Raw genomic sequence first — 16903 nt, 5'->3', positions numbered from 1 at the left:
ATTAGGGAAACCATCCACATAATTGACCATATCAACAAGCAAACCAATAAAAACCACATGACTATCTCAATAGATGCAGAAAAAGCCTTTGATAAAATACGACACCCATTCCTATTGAAAACACTAGAAAGTATAGGAATAGAAGGGCCTCACCTAATTATAATAAACAGTATATATCTAAAAACATCATCTGCAATGGGGATAAAATAGAATCCTTCCCAATAAGATCAGGAGTGAAACAAGTGTAACAGTTAAAATTTAGGGAAACTGAGGGATGTAAAAATTAGTTTCTCTCTGCAAGGAGTATTATATTTTTAGAGGTTTATTTAAGGTTGAGAATTTAAAGAAAATACAAGTAAGAAAGGCACGTGCTAGGTGGGCTGAAAGGCCCAATTCAATTTCACTCACATCATGAGATGCGTCTGCTTGCCAGTGGAGACAGGAAGAGAAGAGAATAGCCCAGAAGCCTTTCCAATTAGGTTAAATACCCTATCTTGAACTCGGCCCAGGTGAGAATTCAGTGATAGTACAAAGCATTCTGGGGAAGTGGAGCAAGGACTTCTGGGGATTGAAGTCCTGGATTCAAGTTTCCATTTTTACATTCCCCCCTCTGGGAAGAAGGACTTCCCCAAAGGATCATAAAAACATAATCAATTTAAAGATTACAATAATTTGAGGATAAGGGAAAAAAAGGACAAAACCAATAATTGCTGGACGCATTGACAAAAAACCAGTTGGGGGCAGTCCCCTTTGGCATGAAAGTATACATACAAATAAATATTCAATCAACTACACCCAAAGTTCAATTCTTGTGCAGCTTTTGATCTGGAGGCTTCTTCATGGTGTCTTCTCCAACAGTTCAGTTTCTGGATTCAGAGAGGTATCATCTTTCTTTACCTAAAATTCTTCTCAAAAGGAATTTAAACTTTGCAATTTAAATAATGATATTTTTTACATTCCCCCGTTAAGAGAGTGATTGAAAAATACAGGATCACTTAGGGATGCATGGCTGAGGTATGAGGTATATGAATCAATTGGCAAGAGAAATTAAAAAGATATCAGAAAAATCCAAATAAAAAAGAAAATGCTGGATGAAAATATAGACAATCAGTCTTATGTGTAAAAATTCTAAGTAAAGGAAAAATAAACCTATAACAGGTCCTTGAATCAGGGCCCAATCAAAATGATCTAAGCAATGATGCATTTACCCAGTCAATAGCCAGGACTACAGAAAGTTACCACACTATGAAAGACTGAAAAAAAAAAAGGACCAGATTATAAAAGCCAAGTAGGAGCCAAGTTTGAGATACTTGGTAGAATGTGGAACAATGAAGACCTGCCTTTAACACATGTTAAAACAGCCACAACCTTGAACCCCAAACACGTTCAAGTCAATACTGTGTATTGGCTCCAAGGCAGAAGAATGGTAAGGGCTAGGCAATGGGGGTAAAGTGACTTGCCCAGGGTCACACAGCTGGGAAGTGCCTGAGGCCAGATTTGAACCTAGGACCTCCCGTCTCTAGGCCTGACTCTCAGTCCACTGAGCTACCCAGCTGCCCCCAAACATATTTTTTAAACAAAGTAAAACTCATCTTGGGTTAAGAACATAATCAAGAAATCTATATATCATTCTGGTGGAAGTAAAGTAGTGAGTTGAAGAGTATAAATGAGAGATGCTCCTTTCTTGGAGGCTTTTTAGGGGTACAAATGCCCTGAGATTAACTGCCCCAACTTCCATTCACATATTTAGAAATGTGGGAAGGTTGGGGGTTATAAAATGTATTTTACTTCAGCTACTAGAATGGGCCTTACCTCGTGGTAGGGGTAGGCAAAAATGACCAGAGATTGTTAAAAAATTTTTTCTAAAAATCATGTCTAAAAAAAAAAACAACCCTTAAAACCAGTTGAGATAAATTATTTAGCACAGTAAATTTTCCAAAGGTTGTTATAGCAATTGTAACCAGTTCTGATGAAGTCCATCTATCCTCTATGTGACAATTTACAAAGGCAAAAATAGAAAAGCTGTTTTTTATATATAGGCTTAATTACAATGATATTTGTTCAATATAGTTATAGGGGAAAAACAACAGAATATAACAGTATTTAAAACCCAGTACATGAAAATGAACAGTATAATAGAATAATATTGAATGCAGTAATATATGAATTTAAAATCACACAAAGTTAAACCTTAAACAAAGCAATCAGTAAAATGCAATAGAAATACAGAGATTTTTTTTTTATAAGCCATTGGAGTCTGAAATGCCTTAAAATATATAACCTCCAGTCTTTAAAGTTCCTTGGGTTATTATCCATTTAAATGTCTATTGTCTGAAGGCAAATTGATAAGGGGTAAGCAATGAGGTCCAAGCAATCTGCTCAGGGCCACACTGCCATGAAGTGTCTCAGGCCAGATTTCAACCAGAGACCTCCTGTCTCTGGGCCTGGCTCTCAGTCCACTGAGACACCCAGCTGCCTCCCCAAAGTTAGCTAAATGGTTGTAGGGAGCTGAATCTCCTCTCTGACATGCAGATGAAGTCAATAAAAGTATCAATGCAATTAAAAGATATCCTTGTAAAATAGCCATGTTTTTAAGTTCCTGCTTGAAAAAGCCTTTCTTCTTTCCCTCTTGTCTCTCTCCCATCTTACCATCTGCCCACGTGGTCAATACCCCAGTTTGTTACCAGCTAGTAGAAATGAGTCCTGTGTGATGAGTAATCTGCTCCAAGGCTAGTTTGTTGGGCAGGCAGGTCACCAGGTGATTGAAATCTAGGTTGAATCAAGTGGGCCAGGTGAGTGAGAGAAAGACCAGGAGCAGTAGCCTGAGCAGGAGTGGGCAGCTGGGGTGGAAAAGCAGGGCCGGGAGCTGGAGCAGGGCCAAGATGAGTCAAAAGGCTAAAAAGGCTTGGAGAAAGGCAGCTTAGAAATCATTATCTAGGCTATCCTTCTTTAAAAAAATTGAGAGTTTTTTGTCCCATTAGGTCACCAACAGTTAAGATTAAAATTTAGGGAAACTGAGGGATGTAAAAATTAGTTTCTCTCTGCAAGGAGTATTATATTTTTAGAGGTTTATTTAAGGTTGAGAATTTAAAGAAAATACAAGTTAGAAAGGCATGTGCTAGGTGGGCTGAAAGGCCCAATTCAATTTCACTCACATCATGAGATGCGTCTGCTTGCCAGTGGAGACAGGAAGAGAAGAGAATAGCCCAGAAGCCTTTCCAATCAGGTTAATACCCTATCTCGATCTCAGCCCAGGTGAGAATTCAGTGATATTACAAAGCATTCTGGGGAAGTGGAGCAAGGACTTCTGGGGATTGAAGTCCTGGATTCAAGGCTCCATTTTTACACAAGGATGCCCATTATCACCTTTATTATTTAATATTGTACTAGAAACACTAGCAGTAGCAATTAGAGAAGAAAAAGAAATTGAAGATATTAAAATTGGCAATGAGAAGACCAAGTTATCACTCTTTGCAGATGATATGATGGTCTACTGAAAGAATCCTAGAGAATCAACCAAAAAGCTAGTTGAAATAATCAACAACTTTAGCAAAGTTGCAGGATACAAATTAAACCCACATAAGTCATCAGTATTTCTATATATCTCCAACACATCTCAGCAGCAAGAATTAGAAAGAGAAATTCTATTTAAAATCACCCTAGACAATATAAAATACTTAGGCATCTATCTGCTGAGACAAACACAGGAACTATATGAACACAACTACAAAACACTCTCCACACAATTAAAACTAGATCTAAACAATTGGAAAAACATTGCTCATGGGTGGGATGATTTAACATAATAAAAATGACAATCCTACCCAAATTAATTTATTTAGTGCCATACCCATTGACCTACCAAAAAACTTTTTTACTGAATTAGAAAAAAACATAACAAAGTTCATTTAGAAGAACAAAAGATCAAGGATATCCAGGGAAATCATGAAAAAAAATGCAAAGGAAGGAGAACTTGCAGTCCCAGATCTCAAACTATAATATAAAGCAGTGGTCATCAAAACAATTTGGTACTGGCTAAGAGACAGAAAGGAGGATCAGTGGAATAGACTTGGGGTAAATGACCTCAGCAAGACAGTCTATGGGGGGCAGCTAGGTAGCTCAGTGGACTGAGAGTCAGGCCTAGAGACGGGAGGTCCTAGGTTCAAATCTGGCCTCAGACACTTCCCAGCTGTGTGACCCTGGGCAAGTCACTTGACCCCCATTGCCTAGCCCTTACCATTCTTCTGCCTTGGAGCCAATACACAGTATTGACTCCAAGATGGAAGGTAAGGGTTTAAAAAAAAAAAGACAGTCTATGATAAGCCCAAAGATCCCAGTTTTGGGGACCAAAATCCACTATTTGATAAAAACTGCTGGGAAAATTGGAAGACAGTATGGGAGAGATTAGGTTTGGATCAACATCTCACACCCAGATAAACTCAGAATGGGTGGATGACCTGAATATAAAGAAGGAAACTAAAAGTAAATTAGGTGAACACAGAATACTATACACATCAGATCTTTGGGAAAGGAAAGACTTTAAAACCAAGCAAAAGCTAGGAAAAAAAAAGCACAAAATATAAAATCAATAATTTTGATTACATCAAATTTAAAAGTTTTTGTACAAACAGAACTAATGCATCCAAAATTAGAAGGGAAGCAACAAATTGGGAAACAATCTTCATTACAAAAATCCTCTGACAAAGGTTGAATTACTCAAATTTATAAAGAGCTAAACCAATTGTACAAAAAATTAAGCCATTCTCCAATTGATAAATGAGCAAGGGAAACAAATAGGCAATTTTCAGTTAAAGAAATCAAAACTATTAATAAGCACATGAAAAAGTGTTATAAATCTCTTATAATCAGAGAAATGCAAATCAAAACAACTCTGAGGTATCACCTCACACCTAGCAGATTGGCTAACATGACAGCAAAGGAAAGTAATGGATGCTGGAGGGGATGTGGCAAAGTAGGGACATTAATGCATTTGTGTTGTGGTAGAGTTGTGAATTGATCCAACCATTCTGGAAGGCAATTTGGAACTATGACCAAAGGGCACTAAAAGACTTTTTGCCCTTTGATCCAGCCATAGCACTGCTGGGTTTGTACCCCAAAGAGATAATAAGGAAAAAGACATGTACAAGAATATTCATAGCTGAGCTCTTTGTGGTGGCAAAAAAATTGGAAAATGAGAGGCTACCCTTCAATTGGGAAATGGCTGAACAAATTGGTATATGTTGGTGATGGAATACTACGACCTCCAGGAATTGATGCAGAGTGAAAGGAGCAGAACCAGGAAAACATTGTACACAGAGACTGATACACTGTGGTTCAATCAAATGTAATGGACTCTCAATTAGTGGCAATGCAGTGATCCTGAACAACTTGGAGGGATCTATGAGAAAGAACACTATCCACATTCAGAGGAAACACTGTGGGAGTAGAAACACCAAAGAAAAACAACTGCTTGAATACATGGATCTAAGGGACATGGTTGGGGATGTAGACTCTAAATGAACATCCTAGTGCAAACATAAACAACATGGAAATAGGTTCTGATCAAGGACACATGCAATATCCAATGAAATTGCATGTTGGTTGCAGGAAGGGTGGATGGAGGGGAGGGAGGGAAATAATGTACTTATTGTAACCAAGGAATAATGTTCTAAATTGACTAAATAAACTAATTCAAATGGGAAAAAAATGTGGTTTTTCAGGTCAAAATGTCATTATGTACAATTTAGAGGCTCCTATTTCTATTTGACTTTGACCCCACTGGCCTAGACTTTAAGTACAACCATACAAGTCTTAAGCAGTGAGAGTTACATAGTTGTCATAATTGTTGTTCAGTTGTGACCCCATTTGGGGTTTTCTTGACAAAGATATTGGAGTGGCTTGCCATTTCCTTCTCTGCTTCATTTTACAGATGAGAAACTGAAGCAAACAGGGCTAACTGACTTGCCCAGGGTCACACAGTAAGTGTCTGAGATGAGATTTGAACTCCAGCCTTCCTGATTCCAGACCTAGAACTCTATTCACCAAACCTAGTTGTCCATCAAAGATGTTGTCTGTTGTCTATCCCAAAGAAGGGAGGGAGGGACAAAACCACATAGCTACTAGGATCACTCATTTTGGGAAAAGAGGAAGAAGATGAGAGACATGGTAGCCTGGATTTGTAGCCCATAGGAAATGGGAAAAGGTCAGAGAGGAAAGGAAACAGGGAGGATGGAGAAGTAGTCAGATCAGGCTGTTGATGAAATGCTTGAATGGGTTCTAGAATTTTTACTTCCTACCATTCTATATCTAGCCACTCTTGAGAGTATAGTCTGACAAAGATCTCTGTACCCATTGTCAATAATCACTCTAATGGAAAAGCTGTGATTCTACTGGCTCATTCCCCACCTCCTCCTCTTAGCAGGAATGTATGGGGAACAGCTGAATCCAGAGCTTTCTATCCCAGACCTGGTATATTAGCAATCAGAAGAGTCCTGTCTCATTTGGAGTGGGAACCCATCTCTTGGCTCCAATAATACTTTACTTTCATTCTCTTTTCTGGTCAGCTTACAGAGATGTCACTCATCATCAAGGGTACAGTGAGATGGGTGGCACATTGAAGTCCTATTGCAATTAGAATTGTTCCAGTAGAATGGCTCCAAGGCCATTCAATCCCACCCCTTTATTTTACAGAAAAAGATATCAAAGCTTGAGGCAGTTAAGGGTTTTGTCCAAGGTTATATAGTTGCAGATGCAGGATTTGGACCAGATTCTCTGACTCTGGAGTTTGGTGCTTCTAAATGCTTTTGGTTCAAAACAATCAGAATCCCAAAGCTATTGTTGCTAGTCCCAACACCGCCATGATTGATGTCCAAACAGGTAGGTTTGGAAAATATCTCTCTGGGTCACTTTGGCTGAGATAGCATTCTCCTTGATAACAGAAAGTATGTTTTAAAAAAATTCTTTGTCTTCCATCTCAGATTCAATACTGTGTATCGGTTCCAAGGCAGAAGAACCTAGCCCTTACCTCACCTACCTTACCTTACTTAGTATTGATTCTAAGATAGAAGGTGAGGGAAAGGAAGGAAGGAAGGAAGGAAGGAAGGAAGGAAGGAAGGAAGGAAGGAAGGAAGGAAGGAAGGAAGGAAGGAAGGAAGGAAGGAAGGAAGGAAGGAAGGAAGAAGGAAGGAAGTGATAGGCTATATGGCATGATGGATAGATTTCTGATCTACTTACAGACACCTCATTGCATTAAATTTAATTAATTTGAGCATTAAATTAAATTTTAAAACCACTTCTACCATCAAGGAGAAGGCTATCTCAGTTACCCGGATAGATGCATTAATTTGGGAAGACCTGAGCTCACATTCTTCCTTTAACTTATTGGCTGTATGACACTGAGCAAGTCACTTAAACCTCAGTCTACCTCAGTTTGTTCATCTGTAAAATGGAGATGATAATAGCAGTACTGCCAAATTCACAGTCATTGATAATGCATATAAGGGGCTTTGCAAATTCTAAAGCTCAATGAAAATGTCAGGTATTATTATTTAGTGGTTTTTCAAAAATGATGATTTCTTGCCAATGATTGCAGTTTCTTTCTGTTTTAATGGAAGCCTTCTAATTTCATTGCCTCAGGCTTTGGTAAAATAAACGCTCAGTGATGAATAAATGCCCTTTTATGATTTCCCTTTTTAACATTTGTAGATGTTATCTTCACCAATTAGAGCTTTCATAAGCTCTTAAATCTGGTGTTATGAAAATAGAAACATACCAGAAGAGGTAACACAAGATGTGGGTGTGGTATTCTTAAGATGTAAATGAAGAGAACTGGTCACTTTGGAATCTTTTCCATTATTCTCCTTGGAAAGGAAGAGAGCGGATATGCTGTTTTTGTTCAATTGTGTCCTACTCTTCCTGATCCCATTTGGGGTTTTCTTGGCAAAGATCCTGGAATGGTTTCCCATTTCCTTCTCCAGCTCATTTTACAGATGAGGAAACAGAGGCAAACAGGATGAAGTGACTTGCCCAGAGTCACACAGCTGATAAGTATCAGAGACTGGATTTAGACTTGGGTCTTCCTGAATCTAGGTTCCACTGTACCACCTAGCTGCCCATTTGATTAGACTACTCCTGATTATACTCTTGACAAAATATTTATTGAATTGAATTATTGAATTTGTGGACAAATTCTATTTTAGGAATGACTTGTCTTCCAGGAGTTCATTTGTAAGACAATTATTTGGCTGCGAGGAGAACACATTTCCCCATAGGAACAAAGATGCTATATAAATGGTCCTTAGATTATCAGGCCATATGAAGCCCATTTAACCATAATTTACCTGAAATTGTATTTAGTTTTAGCCTTGAGCCCCAAGTCCTCTTTATGTCCTTCTGAACTCCAGCTTAAGTTCCTAAATTTTATGAATCTGAGAGTTTTTCTCCCCACCAATCCTTTTTGAGTCCTGAGTGAATCCTGAGCTTGGATCCTCAGGGATGGAGAGAAAGCTGGAGGTTAGGTAGAACTTCCAACCCTGGGGAGATGGTACACCAGAGGAGGGCCAGCTTGACAACTGCATTTGAGTGTATAAGAAAATTAAGTAAGCAAGTAGGAAACTATTTACAATTTGTGCTCTGATAGCCCTTATGCCAATCACATCTTACTCTTCTCTGGCAAAAACTTGATTGGGTTCTTTGATTTTTCTAAACCAAAACTGAATTTTGTTGTCCTTGAATACAGGGGAAAATTGGGATGAACATTGGAAAAATGGGGAGGGGAGGGATGTCAACTTGAACAATTCTTAGGGAGGTAACAACTGTTTAAAATTTTTTTTCCAAGGGCAGCTGGGTGGCTCAGTGGATTTAAAGATGGGAGGTTCTGGGTTCAAATATGACCCCTCAGATACTTCCTAGCTGTGACACTGGGCAAGTCACTTAACCCCCATTGCCTAGCCCTTACTACTCTTCTGCCTTGGAACCAATACACAGTATTGATTCTAAGATGAAAGGTAAGAGTTTAAAAAAATAAAAGTTTTTCCTTATAAAGAGCCACTGACTTCAAAATGTCCTAACTTCTACCACTAGGCAGGGCATTTTCAATATTTTTATGCCTACTTAGTCCTTTGTTAATACAAATACAATGCTTGGGGGAATTTGTCAAAATGTTTTGCTCAGATGATAATTTGTTGTCATTCTTTCAGATGAATCCAAAGCATTGTCGTTTGAGAAATCTTAGATTAGAGAAATTGTCATAAATCCTACCCACTGGTTTTCTCTTTTAATGAAGCTAGTGGGCTCCATATTGATTACAGAAGTGAGTGAAATCTCTGGTTACCTGGGAATCCATTTTCCTTGTTACTATAAAAAGGAACTCTTACAGATGGTTGTTAGGCAACCTGCCTTTATAGCATATTATAGAGGCTTTCAAGTGGCAAGGAAGGAAGTGCCCAGAGCTTAGTGTTGTGGTTTTTATTACTTTAATTCCCACAAATGGATAGGGCCTTTTTATACTTATCAAAAGAGGCAACTGGTCTGTCAGGCTGGGAAAAGGGCAGCCTTTATTATTCATTTTCTCTGAGATCCCCACAGAGGTAACTAGTGGATATATCAAGATGGATGACGGGTAGGTTTGATGTGAATTAACCCCTTAGCCTCTAAACAGAGTGCAGAGAACATACAGCTGGGCTCTAGTACCTTTCCTCTTTTATTTCTTATTTAAAAGTAAATGTAATATCACTTATTTGTATGTATTTTTTGTTTGTCTTCCTCCGTATTAAATCATTAGCTCCTTAAGGAAAGGGGTTCTCTTTTGCCTCTTTTCAAATCCCCAGCCCAGTGCCTAACAGAGTCGTTTGCCTGTTTTCAGTCATATACAATGTAAAGATTAAAATTTAGGGGAGTCGGGGAGACTGAGGCATCTGAGGCAGAAATTAGTTTCTCTCTGCAAGGAGTATTATATTTTTTAGAGGTTTATTAAGGATTAAGGATTAAAGAATATACAAGTAAGAAACATGTGCCTAGGCCAGAGGCCTAGACAAAATAACCTCACATCACATCACGGAAGAGACGCATCTGCTCCAAAACGGAAGTCCAAAAAAAAAGAGCCAAGAGCCAAGAGCGCCAAAAGCCTTTGAATCAGCTTAAATACCTTCTCGATCTCGGCCCAGGTGAGATTACAAGGCATTCTGGGGAAGTGGAGCAAAGGCTCGTGGGGATTGTAGTCCTGTATTAGAGTCTATTTTTTACAACAACTCGTGACCCTTTTGGGGGTTTTCTTGTCAAAGATACTGGAGAGATTTGCTGTCTCCTTCTTCAGCTCATTTAGACAGGTGAGGAAACGGAGGCAAACAAGATGAAGTTGTGGGGTTTTTCCTTAATGGACTTCCCTGACCAGCAGGGTCCCACAAGGGAGGGGCTCCCCTTTGTGATGGGACCCGAGGAGAGGTAGGAACTGAGAACCAGGGTGGAAATGAAAGACACGGACAAGTCAGTGGTTGGATAGGGCAGGCAACCCCTATGATACTCCCTTTGATAGGAGAGTATGAGTACAAAGGAACACGAGGCAGAGGAGGAGATTAAGGTAGGAAATGCAGGCCGAGATGGTTGCAGCCTCGGGAAGGAGAAGGTCAAGAGGAGAGAGAGACAGAGTCATTGAGGAGCCCAGTGGAGCTCCATGGAAGGGGAGAGAAAGCCAAGAGGAAGTTCATGGGATTGCCTCTGAATTTATTCCTGTCCTGCTTGGGCGGTACTCCCAAGGATGTAGTGACCACATCACAAAGTATAGACAATTAAGATTGGGTGGCAAGGTAGAGGGAACACCTTTGGGAGTGTAGATTGCAAACCGGGCTTTCCCGGGGAATTGAGTCCGAGCATGTTAATGAGTTTGTCTTAGCCAAGGGCCGCATGGCCAGTTCAAGGTTACATTCACAAACCTCATTGGTATAACCTTATGCTTGGAGACACAGTAATCATACAGTCATTTATATTTCATAGATGTGAATATACTTGGGATGCTACATATCCCCCCCCCTCTTTTTTTAAATAAAATGAAAGGTGATTGATATAGAAATGTGACTAAAATTAAAAATATAAAATGTGTTCTTAATACTGAACAATCAGAATCAAAGATAAAAATTTTCATAAATGATAAAAATAATGACAAAAGTAATGAGAAAATAGTTTTCACTCTGATTATCCTGAATTATTGAGGTAGTAGTCCCATAGAACATAGGACAGGTGCATTAGATTATTACCCACACACAGTTAGGATTATAAGAAGTTGCCAGTGCTTTTGTAGCAAGATGAAAGATGACTGCATCTGGATATGAAGGGGAATTTCCTTTTTCTCCCTTGTACTGATTATGCATTTTAGGGATACCCGCCTAGATGCCTGCCACATGGCAATATGTTTGGACTTTGATACCCTAGCCACCTATGAATGAGGGTGTCAAGCACCGTGTCCCAGTACCTCCAACCTCAGCAGCCCACATATATCCATCTCTTATGGAATATATGCCTGTGTGTGTGGCTTTGGCTATCCGGCCCATTGAGGTGTCCTCTGCATTCCCTTTTTATGCAATCAGTGATGGTTTCCCAGGATAGTCACCTGCAACTTTAACAATTGCTGTCACGTTCTTGTAATCTGATTCTGTTGGGTACATATTAAGAGAAACATTTGCACCTTCATTGCTCAGGATTAGAGTGTTAAAAGTACTTGAAATATTTTTCAAAATATAAGAGAAAAATGAAAACAACATAGTATAATCAAAATATTCAGAGAAAAGTGAGAGCATCAAATCAAAATTGCTCAATAGGATTAAAATGATATAAAAATGTTCTTAAAATACTTTCTGTCTTATCCCCCCCTTTTTTTGAATAGCATACCAAAGATATTAGCATCTTTTACATTTTTCAAACAGTAGTGCAAACATTAATACAAATATCAATTTTGCCATAAATATAACATTTTGATTTGTTGAAGACATAACAAGAACGAAGCTAATGAAATGACATTGTACCTTCTGGCTGCATATTTCTTATATGAGCCTTATTTAAATCTCTGCTAAAAATGAACTAATCAACATAATAACCAAGAATAACATAACCAATGTTTGCAAAATTCATTCCACCAAACCAATGTTTGGACTGATAGAAGCTTGAGTTGCTTTCTATGTAGAAGCGATTTCTACAGTTACTTGTTCATACAGAGTTTGATATAACTTACTTTTCCTAGTTGTAAATGAATAATATTCAATGTGCTTTTTCTACAAGCCTATTAGTGCCAAATTTTTTCCTATTTTCAATACATACTCCAAAAAAGAGAAACTTAGTGTATACTTTGCCCTTGCTCCATGTATGTGTGTAATAACCTATTCCATCTAGGAGGTTCAACAACTGCGCGTCCACAGAGATTGTCCAACCTAGGCTTTACTTTCATGTACCAGAACGTCTTCCAGTACCTGAAGTGGAAGTTAATATACCCCGAATCCAGCGGCCGTCTGAATTCTGGGACTGGTGTTAGAGAGCAAGAAAGAGTTTCCATAAAGATGGGGTTTCAGGAGTAGTGATCAACAACGATGTTATCATTTAACTACAGCAATGGCAGTTGGCACATAACGTCTACATAGTCATTGTCAGGAATATGATCTACACATGAATGTAGATGATCAATTTTGAATAACGTTGGTTCCTAATTAAAAATTTCTAAAGTGCATTTTGCCTGATATCTCATCCCTTTTTTAAGAGTGATATTGGTACCATCTGTGCATTGAACATTCCTGTTCAGCATCCCCTGCATTAAACATAATTTTTGTAGTCAGGGTTGCTAGGTTTGTGTTATGAATGAAAAATGTCTATCTCCTTTCCTTTGGAGAGTCATACCAATGTCTATACCCTTGTTGATAGACCAATTTTTTACAATACAAGGAGTTTTACAATGCATACAAAATAAATTTCCTTTTGACATATATAACAGATATCCAAAATGAAAGATATACATTAGTGTTTGAACAATTTTAGCTGTTTCGATTTTGATCCCATGATAAAGTCTTTGGAGTGTGGGATCCATCTGACGTCATAAATATACGAGTGGGGTTTAGTCCATACAAGTTGACATGCTTGATGTTGGTTTAGTTATAAAAGACCAATGGATGTCAGCATGACAATTGTCCTTCAGTGGAATAGTAAATGTCATTAAAAGTAGTGTAATGTCAGTGTTTGGTTTTTATAGTCACCAGTAGCCTATCTGCATGTAGCTTTTGCTTTTGTATCAACTTATGCTGTGCATTTAACAATATCTGCTGTACCTTAATTAGATGCAGTAAATGTAAGCATAGCAATTGCTGTGATGTTATTATTTTTAAACTGTCAAATTTATTACTGAATGGACTTATCAATTTTACCTATGAGTTTTATAAGATTCTGTTGCCAAAATGGACCACCTAGTGCAAGTAACATTTGAGCTTGTACACTAGTAATTGGTTTTTTACTGCAATAATGATCAGGATTGATATATGCAATTTGAATGAGTGGTAGTGTTGCCCATTCTAAACCACACATAAGTCACTGTTACTGGTTAACAAATTAATTAATAACCTTAATAATTTACTGCTGATTAACAATTTGAATCCTACCAGCACTGTTTTTACTCTGATGCCTGGCAATGCTGAGAATGTGTCTCATATTTAGAATTGATGCTATATTATTTTGATATTGAGTAATTCTAATTAATTTGCTTTTTGGATAAAGTTGCAATAATGTGCTTTACATACAATTTTCGAACTTTATACAGGTTTTTAAATAATGGCTGCTGATTTTTATCCTTGTTGACCTTATGTCCTGTTTAAAAATTTTTAATGATTCCTACATCTTTAAAATTGGAATATATTGGAAATTTTTCTAAAGCATATGCCAATTGATGCTAGTCAATTAAAAATTTGCACTGATTTTTAATTTTGCTTTTGATAATATTCAATACTTGCCATAAAAACTTGTAACCTGAGGTGTAGATGCATTGCCTTCTATATGGCAGGATCAATATATGAAACTGCTGAATTAAGTTTCCTTTCCAGATCCAAATAGTTTTGGTAGTGAGTCACATGGTTGCAAGAGTCCATGAGGATTTACCTCTGAAAACCTTGATAAATTTGTGTTTATACCTTGGTTTTTGGCCTACAGTTATACAATAATTCATTTTAAAATATTACAGATAAAATATCTCCTGTAGCATATGACAAAAGTCAGAGAAAGATTTTTAACTTTAAAACTTTGCCTTTTAAGGAATACAATTAGACCTTATGTAATTTTGCCATGTCCAATCCAAGTTAAGACAATTTAATTTTTAAATTTTGCTTCATAATAATACCATCTCTTAGCAAAGATCTGTTTGAAAGACATAACAGGTTTATACCTTTACATTTGAATAATAGTCCTCCTGCTTTCTCTGGTGCTGCTTCAAAAGGCCTGTGCCTTTTAGAAATGCTAAACTGGTGGAGGGGTTTGCTGATAAGAAAGTCTTTTTGCTCATTTGTCCTCATGAGAGCAAAATGTCTGTTTGCTTCCTAGTTAGGGCAAACACGTGCTTTGCCTTTTTTAAACTGGTCTTCCTTTAGGTTCTTAAGGAATAGTTTTCATGCTTTGATATGATCTTATGGTCCTTATGTGAGGGATCGTCTCCTAACAGCACTTTAACCTTATGCTAGTAGCCCAAAGTGATGAAAGGTTTGCTCTAAGTTTAAGCGTTGCTCATTAAGCTTTCCCCATTCACCTGTGCCGGGTAACTTCTGGTAGATAAGTGTTATGGCACAGAGTTATGATTTTTGGCTTTTTTCTTGCCTCACTTTTGCAATAAGCAATGTTTAAGTAAAGAAATTTCTTGCCGTGAACTTATATTTAATTGATAAGAATGGTTTGGTTCTAGGACTCGTCTGTTTTGGTCTTATCTAGCCCCGTATGCTTTAGCTAGAAGCTTGATACTCTGCTTTGGATTTCTATAGGAGTCAGGATTTCAATGGCCAGAGGCTGAATTAAACTTCCGTCTGTACTATTGGAATCATTTCTAAGTTTTGTAGAAGAAACATTTCTACCTGCTTATTTCTATACATTTTAAATGATCATAATACTACATTAAGCATGGGTGGAGGCAGAGGTTGACGTTGAATATTTCTGTCTGTTTCTGCAGCATCGGACAGGGGAGAGATAGCAAGGATAGATCAGTCAGTTAAAGGAAGTGAGTTAAGTATATTGTTAGTATCTTTAGAGAAAGGAAGAGCAAAAGACTGAGAGACAAGTCAATCCTCCTTGTTTAATGTAGCATTGTAATTAGAATCCATGTGCTCTTAGCAGCAGGTAATATTTGTCTTAATTTCCCATCATCTGGTGTAAAATTTGTTGCTAAAGAGTTTTGATCAGCTCTGTAATGCTGAGTTTCCCATGTTTTTGCATGCTATGGCACAATCTAGAAATCCTGCTTCTCCTTTGCAGGGGGCTATCTGTAGCCTCCTTATTGCTGTTTTGGCTTGCAGAGTTCTGCGGGGGAGGGGGCGGGCTGCACAAGATAAGAAGCCTTAAAGGATGAAGGTGGCTGAAGAAAGCTGAAAGCTTCCAAGGAAGGGACTTCCTCTTGCATTTGGAAAGATTCTTCTACCTTATGATCGGGATGCTGAAATGGCTTTGCTTTTAACGCCCTTTGCCTCATTTCCCACGTTTTAAAAGGTAGAGGAGGTAGCTGTGAGCCAAACGCATTGAACGTTATGGCTTCCCCGCTTTTTAGAATGGAATCCTCCATAGTGAAAAGATTAGGAGAAAGTGTTAGACTTGCCCATGGCGCTCTCTCGGCCATCTGCCCTAAGAGATAGGTTAGAGCAGAGGCTTTTTCCTCCACAGGTGGAGGGACCTTCGGCATTCTGAGAATTAGGGTTAGACTGAGGCTTGGCTTTCCAGCACCTGTGATGCCTAAAGTCTGCACAGGTTGTGCCATCAAGGCCATCCTTGTAGTTTCCCAAGTGTCCCAACTGACTTGTGATACTTTGTCTTTCTTTCTGACACTGCCTCGTTTTTTTCTTTTTTTCCCACCAATCAGATCTCATAGCTACACTTTGAGAACTCCCCTTGCTGGGAATTCAGGCTTTGCTTCAGTTCCCACTTAAGCAATGTTTCAGAGATCTCAATACCTTTCTGTTCAATTAGAGACATTAACCATCTACGGTGACAAGTATGTGATGAGGCTTATAGACCCGCGGTTCTAGATAATTTCTTAAAATGAGAAACTGAAATAAAAGACGTTTCTTACCGTCAGAGACCACCTCTCTGGTCACACCTTTGTGATTCCGTACCTCGATGATTGCTCCTCAAGTTGCACGTGCTTGAATGCCTGTGACAAAGGAATTTCGCTCCCAAATCCGGGGTGCCAAGTGTGGGGTTTTTCCTTAATGGACTTCCCTGACCAGCAGGGTCCCACAAGGGAGGGGCTCCCCTTTGTGATGGGACCCGAGGAGAGGTAGGAACCGAGAACCAGGGTGGAAATGAAAGACACGGACAAGTCAGTGGTTGAATAGGGCAGGCAATCCCTATGATACTCCCTTTGATAGGAGAGTATGAGTACAAAGGAACACGAGGCAGAGGAGGAGATTAAGGTAGGAAATGCCAGCTGAGATGGTTACAGCCTCAGGGAAGGAGAAGGTCAAGAGGAGAGAGAGACAGAGTCATTGAGGAGCCCAGTGGAGCTCCATGGAAGGGGAGAGAAAGCCAAGAGGAAGTTCATGGGATTGCCTCTGAATTTATTCCTGTCCTGCTTGGGCGGTACTCCCAAGGATGTAGTGACCACATCACAAAGTATAGACAATTAAGATTGGGTGGCAAGGTAGAGGGAACACCTTTGGGAGTGTAGATTGCAAACCGGGCTTTCCCG

General features: G+C 38.7%; 1 protein-coding gene and 1 pseudogene across 11 annotated transcripts in view; one reads left to right on the top strand and one right to left on the bottom strand.

The window, feature by feature from the left end:
• The window catches only part of MAP7D2 (MAP7 domain containing 2), a 204314-nt gene that overhangs the window by 42760 nt on the left and 144651 nt on the right, over positions 1-16903 (top strand). The window contains exon 1 of one of the 11 annotated variants that reach the window (XM_056793324.1): positions 9884-10163. The exons of the other annotated variants lie outside the window; for them this stretch is intronic. The gene's annotated coding sequence lies outside the window, so the exon portion shown is untranslated. Of the gene's footprint in view, positions 1-9883; positions 10164-16903 lie in introns of those variants that run through there. 11 annotated transcript variants of the gene reach the window in all.
• LOC100013692 (MOB-like protein phocein) overlaps positions 1-16903 on the bottom strand; it is a 112728-nt pseudogene that overhangs the window by 40728 nt on the left and 55097 nt on the right.

The sequence above is a fragment of the Monodelphis domestica genome, chromosome 4, assembly GCF_027887165.1.
Source record: "Monodelphis domestica isolate mMonDom1 chromosome 4, mMonDom1.pri, whole genome shotgun sequence".
NCBI classification, from domain to species: Eukaryota; Metazoa; Chordata; class Mammalia; order Didelphimorphia; family Didelphidae; genus Monodelphis; species Monodelphis domestica.
The sequence above is the reverse complement of the archived record's forward strand: the minus strand, read 5'-3'. Positions and strand labels throughout refer to the sequence as shown.